We start from the raw sequence: 22,511 nt of genomic DNA, 5'->3' as shown, positions 1-22,511 counted from the left end.
TTCTTGTATGTTTGGAAACAAATGTGATTTGGCAGTGCTGTTAAACTCCATATCATGAAAACTTCAGAGATTGTACTAACTGCGGCCCCCTGTACTAGCCACCTATGCTAGAAGAGCTGGTTCTGTTTGTGAATCAGCTGTTGCCATACTAAAGGGCTTGGCTGAGTCACTTTCATTCTTGTTCCCTCTTCATATCTTGTCTTTGTTGTCTTCCAGCTTCCTGGGACACAAACCGTAACCCTCTGGGTATTTGCATGGTGCATACTATACGGTCCGCTCAAGCTTCTTGATGCCACTAAAAAATAATGACCAGTAAAAAAAACTATAAAGCTACCGGTGGAAGAAATCAGGGGAAAATGAGAAATGGAACAGCCACAGTAAGGTTAGCCACATTCTGTTAAGTTTCAGATGCTTTTCTTTTCGATGACACATTCTGTCTCTATTCTGTCGCTATTCTATTTTCTACTTCTGTGGCATCATCCACTTAGGAATTCTTAAAAGTCCTCCCGAGCAGGCATTTCTGAAAGGTCCTTGGTGTTCTGAATATAGATGGAAGTGGGTATTGTGGTCAGGCTAATGTTGAGAGCCAAGAAAATAGAGCAAGTAAGAGTTCAAAGAACAAGTTAGGAAAATTAAGATGGGGAGGAAGCAGGGTCAAAGCAAAATCAGGGGATTTTGGGGGGAAGAAGTACCTAGACAGAGCTGGCAGGTACAGTAATTAAGGACCAGAAGGTGAAGCAGTAAAGATCCAGGTAGCCATAGCGTTGCTCAAGGCCACTGAAAATATTTCTCTCTGTGACTGTGGAACAGTCATTAATTGGACCAGAGATTGTGATGACTGGGGAGGCTGTTTACAATGAGCTTCAAGACTGACAGCATGTCAGTGTATTTAGTCTTTACACCCGAGGTATGACAGGCACCACCCTTCTATTTTTGGAGCTGAGCACTGAGACTGTTGAACAGCCTCTGCAAAGGCTGTGTCACTATCAAAGAATTGTTCCAAAGAAAGTAGGGGGATATTTTTTTTTCTTCAGTTGGTTGAGTCATAGTAGACAAATAGAAAAATTCCTTGGTTATCTGAAAGACGATGTCATGTACAATGGCAATTAGAAATATTTCCAAAATTAAATCTCCAAAGGAGGAAGTGAATTACAATGCAAGCAACCTTTGACCCTAAAGAATCATAATGGCTTCCTGGATTTGTAGGTATTATGAGCTAGAGCCCGAGAGGTACTGCTGCTGGGTCATAATAAGTGTTAAAATTAGAACACAATGTGGTAACCTTGGGTGTGTCCTTCTGATCTGAATTCTCCTCCCACCCACACCTCTCTTTAATAATGATGGGTTTTGAAAGGCCTGCGTCTGGCTGCCTTAATGTCTAGGCATTCGCACCCCGCTCATCAGCTTTGGTAGTTATCACTCTGCCAGACAGTGTGGGCTGCAGTCCAGAAAAGTACAAAAGTACTTGTTTATACTTCACATGGGAACAATTCCACCAAAGGAAAGAAGGCTGCCATGCTGGGGTCCCAGGAAGTGAGATGTGGGTGCGTGTAAGCTTCCCATATCTGAGAAAGCTTCATCTCTATTTCTTGGGGTTTTTTTTTTTCTTTTTCTTTTTCTTTTTTTTTTTTTTAATTTTAGCATACTTTCATGGCGTAGACCTGCATGCTAATCCTTTTGGGAAACAGGGATCTCGTTGCCATATACACCCCCAGCATAGGCTTGTTATTCCTACGACAGCAGTGCCCTGAGTGGGCTGGTCTCATTGTACCAGGCCTTGTACAAACACATAGTAAAAGACAGCTTCAGCCTAAAAAATAGAAAAAATAAAAAAAAAATAAAAAAAAATCAGTCTAAACAGACAAAGCAGACAGTGGGTCTCTCTGGGGGAGAGTGACAGAGAGATAAGCCGGCCTAGGAAATGTTAGGACATTTAAAATCTTTTCCTGTTCTCTTTCACAGAAGAAAGAACATTATATTTGGCTACGTACATGAATCCAGATTTAAAAATAGCTGGGTTCCTTCCTGACTGAGGGAGAAAGACAGAAATGAGCCAAATTTATTAGCCGCCTAGCAAGGTTGCATTGAATTTTTGTTTGTCAGGAGTCTCCCAAGGAATTATGTTTTTATACACAAGTTGTTTGGGGGAGTGTTGCATGAGCAAACACCTTGATTTATGTATGGATGTCTGTATTTACAGCAGGAAAACAACTGAAATGTTTGTGTGAGCAAATTCCAGTGACATAAACGTTTGAGGGGAGAATTGAAGCCAAGGGGGCAGAATTGTCAGTAGACTGATTTGGGAGCTGGATTTAGTGGAAAGGCAACATTTTAAAAGCACCTAAGTGACAGAGGAGCCTCGGGGCATGTCTTCACCAGGTGGGCTTACCAGCGGGAATGCGGCATGCTGCTAATGTAGCCGGGCTGCTCCTTGGGCTGCCCAGCACCCAGGCAGCACTCTGCTCTACTGTGTGGTGGATTTAGCAGCTTAGGGACCTCTGCCCTGTGTGCTGTTGTGTGGTATTGACTTTCACCGTGTACCGTTTTCGAGGTGATTTAGGCATGAGCACTGGATTTGCAAAAGTATTAAGGTGCCTATCTTCTACTGAAGGCAGCGGAGGCTGGAAGCTTTAAACACCTTTTTGGAGGTCTGAGCCTCGAGGCCAAATTTACAGAGCTGTCTAGATATCTGAAATGCCTGCTGATCTCTACAAAAGCACCAAATGAGTGAGACCTGTCTCCTTTTGACTTCAAAGTGACTCGTAGAGATAAGGTTGGTCCAAGACGTCATTCTGTGGCTGCCGATAGAGCTCTGTGGAGCTGGTCTTTAGGAGCCCACCTTACCTTGGAGCTCAGCTCGGTCTCGCTGAAGGTGTCACTGCTGGGGTATTTCTGGAAATGCTGCCTGACAAAATTATGAGTAAACATCAAAAAGGGGGTTGTTGCATTGAAACTACTGACTTGCTTGGAACCCAGCGTGCTCGGCTTATGGTTTGTTTTTGTTATGCAATAACAAAACCAGAGCTGAAGGATGAAAATGGCATTCCTGCACTCCCCTTGGAGAAGAGAGGTGAGAAAAAAGTGTTCAGTGTAGGGAAACGTGAAAAGGCAAAACTAGCAGTGTGTTTGGAGCAAGAGGAAGAGTAAAGGAAACACAAGTTGGTGGAGTTGGAGAAAAACAGGAACGGGAAAGATTGGAGCCCAAATGGACTTCTGTCCCAGAGTAGCTACAGCAATTATTTCAAGGATATTCTTCATCTGTCTATGTAACTGGAGGCTTTGAGGACAAGGGAGAATGTTCTTGCTCTTAAAGCTGTGTGAGAGAGAACCTTCAGGTCTCTACCACTGCAGGGATGTTTTTTACGAACAGTCTTCATGCCTAGGTTTGTGGCAAGGGAAGCTCCAGTTCACCGCTGCAAGTCTGCTTTACCAAGCATCCAAACCACTGCAGTTCTTTTTCCTACTGCTATGGCCATGGACACAGCTGGCCCTGAAGGCTTTCTCATGAGATAATACTCTTATTCTGAAAGGATGTTAACAGAAGAATAGATTTGCTGTTCTGTGTGATGGAAAGGGAAAAGAAAAAAATTTTAACAGGCTTCCTTCATGCTCAGTTGTAAAGATTGATCTCTTTGTCTTGCCCCATGGCCTGGCTATCTTAGATCTGAACGCTGGAGAGCTGTGGAAATAAATCCTCATTCAGTGTGGAAAATTCTTTCTCCTGATGGATCTGCTGAGGGGTTAAAACCGAAGGGGACAGTGATCTGGGTAGCATGTTGCACAGAAGAGTCCATCCTGCAGTGAAGTAGTGACAGGGGTTTGCTTCAAACTGAAATAGATGCAGGAAAGATTTAGACTGGTCTTCTCCCCTCAGGTGGCTCTGCGAGAGGGGGAAGAGCGTGGGCTGAGTGCCACGAGGCTCCTTCTGCTCCCCTGCAGCGGCACCACGGTCAGAAACATCACGGGTCGGGAGCATGGCAGGGAGGAGGGGGAGGCACGTCCCTGCTGACCCGGGGGAGCCACCCTGATCTGACAGCCCCGTCAGAGCTGTGAGTGTCCGGCTGACAGCGGGCTGGTGACAGCTCTGTGGTGCCTGCTCGCTCCCTCTAGCCTTGAGGGCTGAGGAGAGCAGCCGAGGCAGCTGCCTGGAGTGGCTTCCTTACACATCCTGCTCTTTTCAATGCCAGCGAGGGCGTCTGAGTGAAAGAGAGCACAGCAGACAGGCCCTGAATGACAAGTGCCAGTCACGTTGGCTGCAGGGGCTTCAGAGGGAAGGAAAACAACTCTTTTGTTCCCTCCCCTCTCCAATATCCCCGGCTAGAGAGCCACCCCCAAGGCCTGCCTCTTGATGCAAGTAGCCACTTGGTACATTCTCTTCCTTTCAAGTCCTTTCTCAACACAGACCTGTTTTGCTCCCGTTTCCCACTTTAGCTGCTTGCTGCAATGCCCATATTATTACTTCTCAGTTGAGCCTTGAAATATTCCTTTTGCAAGTGCTTGCAGGCTCATTTCCACACAATAAGGGCAGTTAGCAATTTCCTCCCATCCCCATCTGCTACCTGCCTGCTCTGGGGGACCCTATAAATAGCAAGAGGCAATTTTACTTGATGCTTCTGACTATTTCTATTAAGGAAAGCTGAGAGCGTATCAATTAAATAAATATATTGCATAGACACAGGCAGCCTTTAGGACTTGCTCCTATTTTCTGCAGCACTCCTTGATAGCATGCCTTGAAGACATCTTCCTCCGGTAGCAGCAGCTGCCAGCAGGATAGCTGTTTTGGGTCAAGGGAGCCTCAGCTCCTGAGAGAGGATGAGCAAAGCTGAAGGAAGAAGGAAAGTGGCAGAGAAAGATCCCCCTTGGGTGCTGGGTAACAGATATTGGCTCGGACTTGAGAAACAGAATATAGGAACCAGGCTAAATTTAAACAGATAAAGAGGCAGATAAAAGGAAACCAAGCAAAGCGTTAAGGTTTCTGAAGCTAGAAATCAGGCTGTTCTGCAGCAACTGGAAACGCTTCCCCATCATTTCCAAGTAAGCTGGACAAAGCACCAGAGGAAGCCTACTCTGGGCTGCCCTTCTGGCCTGAGTATGGAAGTGAGATGTGGGGAAGCTTTAGGCAAGCTCTTGGTACAGAGGGTGCAGTAATTTGGCAGCTTGAAGCACTCGTCTGTGAGAGCAGGCGGTGAGGTTGGTTGGTAAACCTGTCAGTCTTGGTAAGAAGAAAAGGGCCACTGGGCCCTCACTTCTGAGTTGCAAAAGCTAGTTCGCAGTGTGATGGCAGGGCTGGGAAGGTGCAGAAGGAAATAGAGGTAGGTGCGTACTGAGGTGAGTGCTGCCTGTGACCGTTAAGTGCTGCCGCAGGTTGAGGAGAGGGTGCAACACTGAAATGTGAGGGCTGAAATGGGAGAGTTGTTCAGCTGAGATCAGGTGTCTGAAACACTTGAAAATCATCCCGTGCTCTGTATCAAGGCAGAGCCTCTGCAAACAGAACCGCTTGATGTCTTGGGCTAATTCTGTTAATATTGAGCCTGAAACGACGAGACACCAATTTCTGATAAGCTAGACTGCTGGAGGTCCTGGCGTCTCACCTGGGGAGATTTGCAGGACTGGCATGTGAGGAGGTTTGTTTCTTCTGCAGCTGTGAACAAGAAGGAATTGTAATGGTTTTTTGTCTTCCCTCTCCTACTTCACCTGTGGAAGGCCTGTCTTTCACAGACACAGCTGTGAAAAAGTATGGGAAAGCTTTTTGCTCAAAGGCACTGGGAGGCACTTATTAGTGCCTTAGAAGGATCAAAATTGTAATCACCAAGAAGGGAATATTCAGGCCTATTTCTCGTTTCCTGAAAAGCCAACTACTGCCCTCCTAGTTTCTGGTAGAAGCAGAGAGGTATGAATAGCAGCAACCTCCCTTGTGACCAGCCCAGCACTAGGAAGCATATCTGTCTGTTGCTGGAGCAGAAGTAAAGGCACATTTCTGACATTTGCAACTCAAAAGCATGGGCTCATCTTGTAGGCATCTTTTCTGTTGTGCTCCCCAATGCTAAGGGAGGCCAGTAGTGCCTTTTTCCCTGACAGCTAACCCAGAGGCTTTAACTACTCCTGTTGGTTGTGGACCTGCCCTCTGTGGTGTGCAGCCCCAGTGACCTCAAGGACAGTAGGCAGAAAGTCTTCAGCTTTTCAGAAAAGTTCTGATTGCAATTCAAATAACATGCAGCTGGCTTGGATGAAGTAAAACATGGGAAACTGTGGCTTAAAAACACGACATATTGGACTTTCTGGTGCTCTGTAGCAGCTGGCTCAGCCTTTCTGAGTTTAGTGCAGAGGATTTGCTTTGACTCATAGTCCCGTGTGGGATCAGATCAGGTATCTGAGCGGTTTCTCTGCTTTTATGTTTCACTGAGGTGTTTACAAATGAGGACATTTATTCCCTTGGTTTCTGAGGTTCATTTGTACAGATGAGGCAGACAGGCTTGAATCAGAGGCAGATTCACAGTTGCTGGGGGCAGCTTCATCTTGTGAGACACCAGAGCCTGTGCTCAGTGAGAAGACGTACACTTATTTGATCCGAACTCTTCTGGTTCAAAAAGTGAACTGTTGTGGTCAAAGGCAAGCGAAAATATTTGGACAAGTGACAGCAGAGCTTTATTAAATTTTTAATGATTATAAAGTTAACAGAATGTTAATATAAACATACCTGCATTTTCTCTGCATTAATTCTATATCTAAGTTGTCCAGATTACTTATGTGATTTCTGATACTGCAATAAAATCTGGTAACTTTTCTCCCTGGATGTTTGTATCCTATCAGGTGGATAGATTCAGTGATTTTTAACAAGTCCTGTCTTTCATAACTTTCTTCAGAGGGATTAAAGTATAAAATAAAAACTTGAATGGATTAGGCAACTAAAAGCCCTAAATAGGGACAGAAGGGAAAACTCGTAAATCTGAAGTAGTTTTACAGGTTGAATCCTTGCCTTTTGGAACCTCAGATTTTATTGCCCAAGGCCTTGCTGAGGATGAGCAAAGAAATTCTTTATTCATTAAAGGCAACAGAGGGATGTTTTCACAATGCTTACGTGATTATTATTTGTGTGTGTGTGTGTGTGTGTGTTAGGACTAATGCCAGATTTTCTTGGATGCAGCTTTCTTTAAAACTGCATCGGGGGAGAAGAAAGTTGCTCTCCTACTGCCCCTGCTGCTCCATCCCTTTCCCTCCTTCCCCCTCCTTTCCTCTTGGGTTCCTTGCCTTTCATGTCTTTGTTTGACATCTAGGAAAGAATCATGAGGTGCTGAATATTATTAACTTCTAAACACCTAAGAAATCAGTAGGAAATCGCAAACATTTCGGCCCCCTGACAGTCTCCGTAAATGACCTGTCCGAAATCCCTCCCCTTCTGAGATGAAAAGAGGGAGCCAGGCAGAACGGAGGAGAGAAAGGGGAGAGCCAGGGAGTGAGAGGGATACACAAAATAAATGAGAAATATGATTAACTTACTTCCTTGGCTGGGTCTACAGCTGGTTCTGGGTATTTAATAAACAGGTTGACACTCCAGGTTCCCCTCATTAGGTGATCACTGAGGTCTGGGCTGTCATAAATCAAAGAGCCAGGTTATCAAGGCTTGTGATCTTTAACTGTACAGGGGCGCCCAACTGTCTGCCATAACGAGGGCTAAAAAGTGCAAGCTGTAAAGAATTAGCTGGCTGCGGCACTTGAATACCGCGCGGAGGCACGAGCGTTGTGCCGCTCCGGGGTGACTGCCCAGGTACGGGTGTCGATAGGCTCCTGTCTGGGGGCTGGCCGCAGCTCCGGTCCTGAACACGAACATGTGAGGGGGTTTAAGACATTAAATGCAGGACAGTGCAAATCTGCCCGAGGTAGGCAGTGTCTGGCTGTTCCTGGGGAGAAGGGCAAGGAGTCATCTCAGCTTGTGTGTTCATGCAGCGGAGAGGGATTGGTTCAGTACTGGGTGACCAGAGGGGTCCGTTCTGTTCTCTTGCTTCAGGAGACCAGAGACGAGACGCAGCATGGCCCAGTCCCCCTCTGTCTGTGTCACTCAAGTACTGGGCTAGGCACAGCAGAACCCACGTGTATGTTATGCCATTTTGGAAGAATTACTGCTTTCTAGGGCATACTGCTTTCCTGGGACAGCCTGGTCCTGCGTTGTCCTTTGAGGAGGAAGGTAGGCTCTGCATAGCACGTTTCTTCCATGGCAGGTAAAGCAGAAGCCCGATGAAAGCTGGGCTGTCTGAAGCCTACAGCCTGAGGTTTCATAACAAGTCTGGCATGTGAGTAAGTTCTGTGAATCCTTGACTAAGGCAGAGCATCAAACCACACAGGTTTTGGCAGCAAATAATGCAAGCTCAGAGTAAGAGCCAAGTGGACTTGTGGGAAAAAAAAACTGTGGTCATGCTCAGGTCCAGTTTTGTGACAATACGAGAACATTTTTTGATGATGGGAATGTTTTCCAGTTCTTGCTTTTCCCATTTTTGAATAGCCATTGTCACCCACAAAACCAGGAAAGACTTGGGAGGAGTTTCTGTGCTGATTTTGCAGGGCAAGATGCTCGCTGACACAAACAGCAGAGAGAAAGAATTGAGCTTTGTTCCGTTCTGGTGACTGCAGTATGTGTTAGAAGTTGAAATGGAGAAATTGAGGAAAAGCGAAACGAGAGGACCTCCCACAGGATGCATGTGTTATTGGACCTTCCCCGTTGATGGAACGTGCTGGGTTCCTCAGGCTGTGGCGTTACTTTTGAAAGGGTTTATGGACAGAGCATGAGCTGGGAATTGTTGAGTCTCCTGTTTTACTCCTGGCACATAATGGGACAAGTCATATTTCCATGTGCACCTGGAGGAAGTTTCAGGCATAGCTGGATGTTAGAGGGTGTGAATCTGCTCAGCTCCAAGGGGAGGCAGCATCTGGGGAGTTCAGCAGTGCCCTGTAGTTGGTGGCTGTGGCCTGCATTGGTGGCTTCTCTCTAAGCCATCTTGCAGGGAGCCAGATAGATGCTGTAAGTACGTCTTGGGCTGTTATGGGAACTTCCAGTGAGGGAGCACATGAGGAATCGCCACGTCGGCCAGGGAAGAAGCTGTGTTATGTTTATTTTCAGGATGATCTGAGCTGGGCCGCAGCTACTGCTTCTTCCCTTGAACAAGAAGGATGATTTTCTGTAGAAGAAAGACTTTGGGAAATTAGATGGCACAGCGATGACTGCTGTTTTCAGGGACTGAAGGCCCCTAAAGCCTCATTACAGCAAACATGGATTCACTGACGCTGCTGTACACCTTGTCACATCTTGTGTGAGGGCCCACATCTACCTGTCTAATAGATATTCGACTGATAGGATAAGCGATGTCCCTGGAGTTAAGCCACAGCAGAAGTTTCCTCGAGGGGCTCAGAGTGCAGTTCCAGCTCCACTGCAGTCACTGCAGGGCATTCCATGGCTATTTATAATGGCATATGTGGGTTTCCTACTTTACAGATTGTAATGCAACTCGCTGCCACAGGGGAGAAAAATGTAACACTAAAGCATGACATACTGCCCGTTGGACATCAGACCGTGTGGATCATGTCAAGCTCTGAGGTAGAAGCATCTGGTTCACAACAGAGATTTCAGGGTGTTTTCTTAGCTTCTTTCTCCTCCTGTTTGCCTCATGTGTATTACACAGTAGCCATATATTCTATTTTTAAACACAGAAGCTCTCGTAAAAATCAACCGAAGCTGTGCACATTAAGAAAAGGGGGGGGGGGGTGTACAGAAGTAGATTCCTACAAGAATCTGCTAATCCAAATGTGTCTTTTCTTAATCCCCTCTGATTTCAGTCAGGAATAGATGGATTTTGGAGGAGGTCAGAGAAGGATCTTCAGATGTTTGCACGTCAAATGTTTTCAGCATGTTAGCTTATGTTTTGGCAACAGAATAAAAAGACTGAATTTTCAGAAGAGCTCAGCGCTAACCTACAATCAGCGTAAGGAGTTCTTCTGAAAACTGCGTGTGCTTCTTGATAACCATATAGGACTTACCCTATAGGACTTAAATCTTCTCATGCTAGGGGCTAGCGTTAGAATTTTCAGAAGTGCTTAGGTGGTTTGGGATTGTGCAGAGAAATTTTAAAAGTGGGAGATAAATAACTTAATACCTTAGAAAGCTGATAGGAGTCGTATGCCTGAATGCTCTCTCTGCCTCAAAAAAAAAATCATTTGGTAGGCCCCCTATCGTTTGAGTGATTTTGATCCCATCATAATTGCTGAAGTCTTTGCTAAGCTCATTCTTTGCATAAGAGTGCAAAGACGTAACTCTCATTGACTGTTGTGGTAGGTTTTCTTCAATAGAGTCAAATTTCTAAGCCTGTTCTCCAATAATGAACTTTCTGAAATTGTCTTGAAATCAAAAATTGGCCTGAAAAGCATTTTTGTTACACATAATGTAGCTATATGATAGATTTGGCCCAGCATATTTCAGTCTTGTATATACAGCCTATATTATTAATCATTGGATTGTGTGTCAAAACTTGAAGTTCTTGAATTTCGACCTAAGGATATGAGTTACCAACCCAACCAAGCAAGTGAAAATCTTCTAAATTATTGCAGGAAATTGCCAACACTACCAATTTGTAAGGAGTTTCCTGTGTTCTTGTTAACCAATTCCTTTCTGCACCATATATTAAGGCAAAACACAAAATGTGTTTGTGTGGTGTTTGCTGTCCCATCAAAATCATACCCTGTCAAACTGTGGCTAGTGCGGTGATGTCAATGTTCCATACACTTGGAGAAGAGATTTCCTATTTTCAGGTATTAGGAAATAACTACTTTGCTCAATCCATTTAGCTTATCCGATTGCAACACCTAAGGAAAATAGTTTGGATGTGAGTGTACATGCAGACTAGAAGTTATCAGAAGTTAAGTAGTTAGAAGTAACTAGAAGCAATCAGAAGTTAAGTAGTTAGTTTATCTGAAGTCTGTGTGTTTTCTACTTAGTAAAATACTGAAACTTCCTGAGAAAACTACATCTCGAAGAACCATTATTTCTAGGCCTCTACTGACTCAGGAAGGTGCTGCTGCAACTGTTTAAGATGATTTTGTTTTCCATGATTTTACATGGATTAGGAGATACCGTGTGTTGTTTTTTTTTTGTTTTGACAGATGCTGTTGATGTGGAGAGCAATTCTGCACAGAAGGATTCTCATCACCTGCTGACCTAGTGGAAGAAAGATGTTCCAAGACAGCAGAGGTCCCTCTTGGAACAGGTAGGAATGTTCCTTTAATAGGAAGACCGGATGACAAAGTCATCTCTGGGAACACACAAGCTGTCTTTGGGCCCAGTCACCCTCCTTGCTTCTAGCATTCTGCAGCACCACACCACTTCCAAAGCAGGGTTGCATCCGTTTAGTACACCTGAGCTCAGAGGTTTTAAACCAGATTTTAAATTTGGTGAGTTCTTCTTAACAAAGTGCATACAGCAATGGGGCAAAAAAAAAAATCTGTTGGCTTTGCCTATTACTCTCTCTATCACTTGTCTGTAGGCCCAGATTATATGATGAATCCAACAGCTACCTATATCGCTCAGAAAAATATGTCAAATTTTGGTTTGTCAAGGATGTTTCTTTTAATGGAAAAGAACAGATGAATTTACCTTAATTGCATGCTGAATATTGTAACAGGAAAAAAAAAGTCTACCTCGTGATGTCCTGAATGGAGTCCCAGACTTGGACATTTGTGTATTATGTATAGTTGTAGAGATTATTAATATTGGTTCATATATTGCACTTACTACTTGCCAAATAACAACCTGCCTGGTTGAAATCAGTTTGTTCCAGTGTTTGTTCCAGAGTCCATTTGAGGGAAAAGAAAAATTGAGGTTACCTCAGAACCGGTTCAGAAACAACCATGCTATTTTGCAGGTAGGTCTGGGATAACTGGAAAATATATTTTGCCTGAGCTTGGTGGCAGGTCAGACTAGAAGTGGAGAACTTCTGTAACTCTAAATAGAGGGAAACTGGAAAAATAGTGGGAGAAAAGGATTTGTGGGGCTACAGAAGAAAGATGTTTTTTGATTTCTCAACTTTTCCCACCAAAGGTCTCACTTCCTGATGATTCTAAAAAGAACAGAATTTAGTTGAATGACTTCGCAAGTGCATGAGCTAGATGTTTTGGGGCACAACTTAATCCTTTTTTTTCTGTAGGGTGCTAATGAGCTGTTTCCAAATCCTCTGGTGTGACTGCAGAGTCATTTCTTGACAACTTTTCTGTTGAAACACAGAGCTGAGGGTTTCACATGTGATGTAATTAACACCAGGCTAAGTGGTAATTAAGCACCTTGCATTGTTTGTGTGTCTGAGTTATGCAGAATTTAATGTTAATTTTGTCATGAGTAAGCAGATGTCATCATCATATTAGAATAACACAGATCCCTGCAAGAAAAGCACTAAATCTACCCTCTTTAAGTGATTTTACTGTTGTTATCTGAAGGACTTCATCATTCTGCCCAACAGTTAAGATCTCAACTTAGAAAGTTTTCATTTAAGTGGTAGCTGTAACTGCTATTACAATTTTTAAAATTATACAGAGACTGTTGAATGTTAGCTAGTTAATGAAGGTTTGAGGCTAAGTGTAAGCGCTGAGGAATGTTGTAAGTTCTCTGTCATATGTCATCTCCTGCTCCAGATTGAATTCAACTTTCTAGGAGTTTCCCTTATATATGTTCTGGCATGTGATATCAGAAATATAAAAAGTAAAAAAACAAAATCTAGTGTCTTTGTTAAAGTGACTTTATTTATTTATTTTAAAATTAAATTTACTTGAGTTCAACTGATTTCAAAGGTGTCCTTTGTGGGACTAGATACTTGTTGGAGAAGCTGTACAACAAAAAGTGCTTGTGGTCAATGATGCAAGCTGATTGTTTTATAACCTGCTAAGGTGTGGGTCATGCTAGTTCTGTGTGGCAGTGGTCTGTGAAGGGCTACCTACCCAAACGGTGGCAGGGAGGGACCAAGTAAAAAAGGGAAATTGAGGGGTAGGATGCTGTGGTTATTTAATAATTTAAAAGCATTTTTAGCTTTTCTGGTGGTGCACCCTTAGGCTTTTCTACTGTTGGTATTTGTTCAAGTTGCATTTGTAGAGAAAGTTAAAGCACGAGTAAGAAACGAAGAGCAAAACTCTTTCAACATATTTAACTTGTTACTATTTTCTCGATGTCCCTTTTGAAAAGGAAATAGGGGAAACCTTGGAAACCCAAGCATTTTTGGCTGCTCTTACGTTAGGAGTACCCTGGTGAATTATTTTTCCCTTCTCCAGTCAGAACTGTGGCCTGAACTGCAGATCAAAGAAGAGTAGCACTTTGGTTAATCTGGCATAAAAATCTACTTTAGCCCAAAGAGACAAGAGGAAAAAGAAATTGAGGCCCAGGCTCCATGGCAACTGTGAGGTAGATTGTTCAAATAGTTGGTAACTGTAACACAGTTTTGTTTTTTTTTTTTTAAAAAAAATGAGTGCTTGGAAAGATATATTGCTACCATATTGGAAAGGACATTGCATCCCAAGACAGGGTTGTTGCCTGCTGTTACAGGGAGTGTTCAGAACAGTGCAGGGATAGTCCGAGGAAAACAGGACAGAAGGCTGTTACAAGGAATAGAAGGTAGCCAGCTGATGTGACTTTAGGTCTGCTTCAGAAAACGTGTACTGAAGATGCAAGCAATTCTTTTCTTCTTTGAATCTGTTCTGCATCACATGCTAACTTTATAACCATCGAACCAGGGAAATTTGACATGGCAGGTCACCATTTGTTGTGGGTTTGACCACATACCAGACAGTGCTGCCTTATGACATTGAGATATAACACTGTGTTTAGAGAAAATGCTGCACTGTGACCTCGTATGGCGCTGTTGGGTCCGGTGCTGTCAGATCCAAAACGTGCAAGGCACTTTGATGGGGGACTTGAAAGCTGATTCAAGATTCCCGATTCTCTATTCCTGGTGAATCTCACAAATCTACATCTTGCTAATCAGATCAATATCTTGAATTGCCTGCCTGCTTCTGAGCTTTCTGGGCTTATTGGTGTTTTAGTTCAGGCCAGTGCAAGTACAGAACTTACCTGCTGTCTCAACCAGGAGTCTGGGTTTACTCAGGTGGAGCTCAGCTGCAACTATCAGCAGTAGCAGTCAGGATATCCTTCATTATTCTTGCGTCTTTCATCTCAAAGACTTTTTTTTTTTTTTTTTTAAATCAACCTGCAGATAGTAACTTGATGCAGTTATGCTAATCACCCAGACCTTGCTCATCTTGTGTCACAAGCTGTTTATTTAACTGCAGGTCCGTGTCCTGAGATACTGAGCTGGTCCTTCTTAGAGCTGGGCAGCCATTTTCTGGTGAGTAGAAATTTCCATAACACACTTATGTCCAGTAGCTTGAGGATGCTCTTGCTTATGTCTGAGTGCATACTCAGACTATCCCTGAGGCAAACCTGTCTGAAATCCTTATTTGAAATGAATTCTCTTTCCTTCCTATGTAGCTGTTTTATTCCATTGTTTAACTATTATTTTTATTTTAAAAATTCATGAAAGTCATGTTAATATCAAACCCAAGTATTCTTGCTGTCAGCTATGCTACACCGATTACATCTTGTTCTATCCCCAAGTGGCCACAGAAAAAAAGCAATGACCATCTTTTTCATAGTCACCACTTACCTGCATACTGCAAAAGAATAATCATGTCCCATTCTCTATTTTGGATGGAAAACAGATGTCCATTTCCATCAGTCATTTCCTTTCAGTGATGCTTTTGAACCTTCCTATTGGTCTTCATAGCCTCATTTATCTGTATCTGTCTTGAAGCGAGGTGGCCATACCTGGATGTCTTGGCTTAAGTTGAGCCATGTACAGCACAAACAGGGAAAACTTTCCATGTCTCACCTGTCAGTACGTTCTGGGATGAGATGTCTTCCTCCTCTCTCTCACTTCTCTTTTTTGTTGACATCAATTTGTTGATCAAAATTAAGTTTGCATTTACTTAGAAGGTCAAAGATCCTTTTCTGTATATTGCCACTTGTCCATATCTGTTTGGGTTTGTTTCTGATAGATACAACATTTTGTACTCGTTTTTATTTTGTTCCATCTTGATACAATCTGTTATTTTTTTTTCCAATTTATGGAGATCGTTGACTTGTAATTATACCTTCAAATATGGCTGCTGCATACCTGTAAGGGCCTATCTATGCTCATGACTATGCTAATAAAAGTGGAGATAATACGGTCCCCTGTAGAACTCCAGGTGAAGTGTCCTGTCAATTTGACAGCAAATTACCAGTAATTTCAGAGGATTTTCTAGACAGCTTTATCCCCAAATTGTAGTGATTTTAAGCTACGTTTGATTTCCCTTGTATACTTTGAAAACATTGGGTGGGCAGGGATTAAAAGCGTTCTATTTTTACTTTACTTTTCAAAGTAAATTATCTCTAATGCTTCCCCCCATAATCACTGCAACTGTTGCCCCATTCGATAGAACATGATAGGTGGAACATAATTTGTTCCTGACCATTCCGTAATGAACATTTTTCATCATCCTATTACCTTCCAGTTACTTCTAAACTGATTGTTTAAATTTTTTCTTGTCTTTCTAGACAGTGCAGTTAATTATGTTCTTCTTCTGAAGATAAGTCCTTTGTTTGCCCATGGTTTCTCCAGAACCTCCCTTATTCTCCAAAATCACACCAAGATTAGTGCTAGTTATTCACAGATTAACTGCTTCAGGTACTTGAACTGCTTTAGGACAGATTTCATCAAGCTCTGAATACTTGACTGTATTCAGTTTAGGTAGCTCAGGGCGACCTGAATGTGGCATCCATGGGGTCTAAGCACTGCTTCGGAATTGCACCCCAGTCCCCACTTTTACAGAGAGACCTGCTGCCCCCCACAGTTCCTGGCTGTTCGCGTATGCGGTGGTCGAAGCCTTGTGGAAGCACAGAAGCTCTTTGAAAGCTTGGATAGTTCAGGATGTTTCCCTTTCTCTCTGGGAGAAGACATGATTTGGCAAACAGATCCCAGATTGGGCTGTACTGACAAAAGTGTTATTTCACCTGCCTGGTCTTTGTTCTCGACTGTCTCCCTTTCCTTGATAGGAAAATCTGCTGTGAGTCACTATTAATCTATTTCTGTGAATTTGGAAGCAAAAAAGTCATTGATGACTTTATTATTTTTTCTTTACATCTCTTTATGTTTGGTATATATAATCAGTTTTGAAGTTCTGTCTCTAATTTTTTTTCTTCCTCACATGTTCTTGTTTGATATTAACCCTTATTCAAGTATTGCTATTTTAATATTAATGTTTATTTTGGGGGTTAATTAAAATCAGAGACGTTCCATTTGATACTTCTGTCAGTTTAGTACTGTATACTCTGTTTCATTAAGTGCTACTTTACTCTACGTTGCTTCCCATTAGAAGTTTTCCTAAGAGATTCTGTATCTACCAGTTCCCCTCAGCTTGCTGCCATCTTCTGTTTTGTAGTCCAGTGTCCTTTTCATTGTGTAATCTTACTTTTTCTTTGAGTGCAAAGGACTAGCGGTCATGATTCTCTTTCCTCCAAGTTACCTTCAGTTGCAGTTTTCAGCCGGTTTGTTCCTATTTGGTAGGAAGAGATTTAAGATAGCCGTTGACATTGTTCAACTCCTCCACCTTCTAAAAGAAAAAGCTGTTCCTAAGAATGTGGCAGTCAGACTGTGTCCGTATTGCATTTCTGATGGCTAACTAGCTGATTTTCTGTGACCACTATAGAAGACTTTTGTATTTTTTTTTGCGTGTGTGTGGAAATTTCTAACTGTACTGTATGCCTTTTTTCCTTCCTCCCAACAAAACACTGAATATTTCAAGTTCCCAATTAAATCAAAACTCAATCTGATTGAATTGTGGGAACTACGTCTACCAAAAAAAAAATTGACTGAAAACGACTGCTTTGATTCAGCCATGTTTGTGATCCCTTATCATCTGCTGTTAGTGAACAAACCTGACATGCAGGGAGTTTCATTCTCAGAAAACCACGGGGAATGTTGTGCTTGATATGAACGTCTTAGTCACAGGAGAGCACAGAGATTTGGTATGTGAACAAAACTATTCACTATTCTCTTCTGTAAAGGGCTTAGGACATCCACTCAGAGAGCAGAAACAACAGCATATGACTTACGTGCCCAATTACACACTGTGTATAACTAAATAGCTGAACCGAACAGTTCACAAATGCTCCATAGTCTGAAAACAGCCAGTTAAAATCTCAAGCAGAAGACAGTGCACATTCAAAGCAATCGAGCTTTGTTAATGCTTTGTGAAACAAAAAAAAGGGCTAAATTTGTAGCTATCCCTAAGGAATTATCTGTGAGCACTATCTGCAAATAATAATTTAATCAGCTTATGTGGCTGCCCATGGTCACAAAGCTGTAATTGATTAAAAATGATCCTTTTCTTAACAAAATACAGCTGCAGACTAAAAATGGGATTCTAAGGTGGTTCTAATGTGCCCTGCTCTGGCAATATGCTAAGGACCAATTCTGTAGAAAACCAAAGAATCCTGTAGCAAAAGGTTTGGGGACTGTCACAGAGCAGTCTTTTTTAAGACTTTGGGGTGTTTTAGACTGAATTTGGACTCTTTTTTTCTTTCACAATGTATTCACGTTACCTAGGGAGCTGAATGGGGGAGAGAGACTTCTTTCAAAGGCTTTGTGGCCTGCTTCCAATTCTGATAAAGTCAACAGGCTTGGCCCCACCAAGAGGAAATAGGATGCTGCCCCTTTAAGCAGACTGTAAGGAGTATGGAATTACGGCTAACTTGGTTTGGAGCCTTTGTGTAAGGCTTTCAGGAAGAGATAAACCATTAATCATGCACAATTACTCTGACCTTGCATGAACTAAAGCCTCTCTGAACACATAAGATTACCGTCTCTGGGGACCTTGAGATACTGACACGATCAGCTCGGTGCTAGGGCATTGGAAACTGCAGCACAAAATGGCTGAAAGCTTGGCCTTTATTTCCTTTTCTTAAACTGGGGTCTTTCTCTCCAGACAGGACAGGTATTTATCTTTCCAACATGCTCGCAGGGTAAACTAAGGAAAAGTAATTTCCCTTAAGCCAGGATATGAATTTGTAGAACGCAATTGGGAAATGGTGACAGTGGTTGAGAGAATAAATTAGGTTTGTTTTTTTGGTCAAACTGTTTTCTTCAACTCACTGAGGTGGAGATCTCCACATTGCTGTTACTGTCTTCCTGCGGGGGCCCCTCTTTCTCAGCTCTTGGCAGAGTAGGGTGATGGTCAGTGACAGATTCTGAGGTGGTTCTGCAGTGTAATTAATTTTTTTGGTGTTATTGCTTTCCTCATACCATCGTCACCTTTTTTAATTAGATCTCAGGTGGCGATTTTCAGTCAGTTCACATCCCCTCTAGTAGGCTTCAGCATTTCTCTCACCTCTTAAGCTCCCTAAACAAGCGTGTGTCTCTCTCACACTTATTATGATAAACTTCCCTCTACCTCTTCATTCCTCAACCTCCTGGCACTAGCAGCAATATGTAAAATAATAATAATAAAAGAGCAATTAAGTATTTACTCATTAAGTAATTATTGATTTCAACTCCCTATTTTTCAAAATTAGGATTAACTGAAGATGTATATGACCAATTGCAGTAGCTCAGCTGACTAACTTGGTAAAATTCAGTCCATTGTTTACATTTGATCATTGATCATGCGTTTGATCCCTACAGCTTCATTCACTCATAAAATTTATACCATTATAAATATTTTATTTAGGCATGTGATCTTTTTACATTGTTGTTTACTGAAGTGCAACGTCTAATTTGAGCATAAGTTTGCATTGATACAATTATCTTTTTTCCCTTTTCACAAAGAAGTAATTGTGTGTATTTGGATCTGCAATAGGAAGTTTATTCTGCTTTAACTTACGGTTAGTAAGTTACTACAGTTAGTAAATACTACTTACATGAATAGTAGAAGATTTGTGTGTGGAGAACCTTTCCAGAGCACTTGTTTTGCTGACCCTTGTTTACATCTAGAGAAGATTAAGTACCTTTTAAAAAGAAATGGTCTTCAAGACTTGAGAAAACTACAGATGTTTTTAGTGTCTTGATTTAACACTATCAGTTACTGCTTGACTTCAGCTATAGAAGATCTGACTGGAAGACTACAAGGGTTCTTGTTAGGTGTTTTTTCATCTGTATTTTTCAAACACTCAACCAGCCGAGTAAACCATCTCTCTTATAAAAGAAGGCTAACATGAGCTCTGCTATTTTAGCATTTATTTTTCTGCAAAATGGTTTGTGTTTGAAACCAAACCTTTCCCTGCATACTTCTGTGGAATACTTCATTGGAATTTGCACAGATTTCTGCCCCTTCCTTAGCTCTGCATATGACAAAAACTAGTGGAAAAATGGCAATCCTGTATAGACTTTATTTGTCAGTATTTTAAGATTCCATTGATGAAATGCCATGCTTTCTTTCCATTCAAGTAGCAAATTTTTGGTTTTTCAGAGATGTGATTTTAAGAAAATGGAGATCACCCACTGTGTGTTAAAGGACTGGGCAGTGGGATCGACTGTAAGATAAGTACCTGATACTGACAGCACATCTGCTGCTATGTTACATGCTTCGTATGCAGATAGGTAAGTCCAAAAGATATAAGTACGCTCGTCATTTTAGTGAATGATGTGGAGAAAGTGTACGGGGAACTTTTCTTCTCCATAAAAAGTTGTTTAGAGGGTAGACATAATAAAAATTCCACAAGTGCAGTGGTAAGGATTTTTTCTAAAAGTTACCTGGCAGATACCTCAAACACTGTCACCCACTAACTACTAAAGGTAAGGAGAAATTTATTGATAAGGAACATTTCTCTAGATTGTTTGCTGCAAGCTTTTTGCACCGTGTTCGAAGCTGTGCTGACAGTCATTGTTAATAGCTGACTAATGGGTTTGGTGACAGCTGATTTTATATCTTATATCAGAAGGGTATTAAAAGCTTCCAGTGCCACTACACATTGAGGATGAGAGTCTGGTTGGAGGGAGCTGTCCAGTACTAGCTGGAGAAGACAGGTATTGTGCTTGCTTTTCTCTTTTTTTTATCCCTCCACATATGATTTTTCCCTTTTCTCTTTTTCATTTTCCATTAATCCATTTGAAAGATACCACCAATAGCTAGGCAGCTGTTGATTCTAAGAAATATTCTACAGGAAATAAACTAATTGGAAAACAAGCAAACAAACAAACAAACTTAACAAAACAGAATGGGTAGAATATTTAATGGAATTTTGGTAACGAGCAAAGGCATTAACACAAAGAGGGGAGTATCTAAAAGGAAGAAAAAAAATCATTTAGATGCTATCAGCCAACATTTGACTGTCAGGGACAGTTGATTTTGTCAGTATCCCCAAAGCAAGATGTTTCTAAACAATGCACTTTCTTGTATTCAGGACAAAGAGATATTGGAAATATAAAAGCAAAACGCTGTCTGGCTGGGTAAGCTGCTGTTGGAACAGACTGCCATAGGATGTGGTTGATTCATCATCACATGGAGTGTACAAACTGAGAATGCATGTCTGTCTTAAACTATTCTGCATCTCAACCATGAGATATTGCTGTTAGTAATGTTGAGTCTATGTAGGGGGGAAGGATAATTCCTTTCCCTGCAGGAGCTGTGAATAGTCTGTTTTGCAGGAGTTCAGTCCATATGGCAGTATTGGTACATTCTCGTGTTAGATCTGTGAACCTACAAAAGTACCGTTTCCCGAAGCGTGGTGCTAAGCCACAGACTTGCTCTGTTTGTGGTGCTGTGGGCTCACAACTGCCCATGGCACCCCAGGGCAGTGTTAACACAATGCCAGTTTCCAGAACTATGCCGAGTATCAACCCTACTCCTCTTCCAGGAGAGGGGCTGCAGAAGGGGTAAGACTTTGCTGTGAGTGGGAAAAGACAGAAGCTTGGTGGGAGGAGGGGAGGAGTTTGCTGCAGCATAAGCTTCGCTGCATGGGACATAAGGGGCGAGATCAACAAAGGTGGTACGTATTCTTTTCGTATCTAAACCAGCTTCAGTCAGGAGTGAATCAGCTGAAGTCAGAGTCAGAGCTGCATCAAGGCAAAGCTTGAAGTGATCAGTATCAGGCCTGTGTTCTTTGTTTTCCATCCTGTTACACCACTTTGTAACCAAAGATGTGGAAAGATCCACTGTAAGAGCTTTTAAAATGGAACTGTTTACCAGCTGAAGGGAAAATGACAACCTACCACTTCCTGGTTGCAGTCCAGATGTTTATTCTGTATTGACATTGCAGTGCTGTCAGTACAGCTTGTGTAGTTCTGCTGAGACATCTGTTAACTAGCTGGCTGCACTGCCAGAACCATAATAAGCTCCATGTGGGCCCATGAGCTTATCTTCTCAAAGTATTACAGGCTCTACTTCTCCTATTGCTGTACTGCTAAATGTACTGGTGCTTGTTACCTTAAAACTAGCTCAGCCATGTGTATTCAAGTTACCTGTGCTTTGGACTGAAAGTGGGGGGTATTTTCTTTAGTTTTAGATTTGATTTTACAAAATCTAAATTCTGCTCAGGCAGATACTTTGGGTCCTGAACGTGTCCTGGTTTTGCCATTCTCTATGTGAAATCTGAAGTCTTTCATTGGTCGGAGGGATACAAATTAAAAAAGAGATGCTCAGGCAGTATGGATCTATACAGCTTCTCTGCTGCTGACAGTCCACGTAAAACTCATGTAAACCAGCAGAATACTTGGCTGAAGGACTGAACCATGAGAATAGGAAAGAGAGAACTCTAGGGGTTAAAGGAAAGAGAGAACTCTAGGGGTTAAAGGAAAGAGCATCCTTTTTATAATTAGGACAGATCAGAAGCGGAGCAAAATGTTCTTGCAGCTGAATCAGCTGCCCTCTAACCAGCCTGGAGTCTGGAGCTGGGGCCTGATGGACACTTGTACAGAATGCAATTTAATCTGTAATGGCTGAGGAGGACTCCTCGAAGTCTGCGGCAAATGGCAATTATTGTCCCTTTTTGTCACATCCCCCCTAACCAAAACAAAAAAGAGGAAAATTAATGAAAATAACAGGGAAGGATCCCAACTAGCATGCCCTGCCTCCCCCTCTCTGTTGAAAAATCCTCTGCAGCATAGTGAGTGAAACGAGCTGCCCTGTATAATAAAGTCTCTCGAGCACCAATGTGAAACAAGAATTCCTCCCCCACACGCATGCATACGCACCCCTTTTCCCTAATGAGCAGGGAGACGCCAGCTTGGGGGCTGCAACCCGTGTTAAATTAGCAGAGAAGGCCATCCGAAGTGGGCTGACTCCAGCGTAAACTGCCTTAAGTGTCTGTTTATTAAATCACACCACCGCTTAGAGTCTGCCCTGCTGCCACATCAGAGCTGTCTGCATACAGAAAAATCCTGGACAGTCCCAGGGGAGCTTGGTCCAACTGGATACTGGTAGTAATAGAGAGCCGGGGGGAGAGCAAGCCGCCACCA

At 42.4% G+C, this 22,511-nt stretch overlaps 1 long non-coding RNA gene across 1 annotated transcript in view; it reads left to right on the top strand.

Moving 5' to 3' along the window:
- LOC310883752 overlaps positions 1–22,511 on the top strand; it is a 109,915-nt gene that overhangs the window by 45,132 nt on the left and 42,272 nt on the right. Inside the window, exons 6-10 of the long non-coding RNA XR_014573719.1 lie at positions 217–382; positions 11,146–11,249; positions 11,810–11,903; positions 14,311–14,366; positions 19,525–20,081. This is a non-coding gene — a long non-coding RNA (uncharacterized lncRNA). The remainder of the gene's footprint in view (positions 1–216; positions 383–11,145; positions 11,250–11,809; positions 11,904–14,310; positions 14,367–19,524; positions 20,082–22,511) is intronic.

This window comes from Anser anser, assembly GCF_964211835.1.
Source record: "Anser anser genome assembly, chromosome: 18".
Lineage (NCBI taxonomy): Eukaryota > Metazoa > Chordata > Aves > Anseriformes > Anatidae > Anser > Anser anser.
This window is presented reverse-complemented; position numbering and strand designations above follow the sequence as displayed.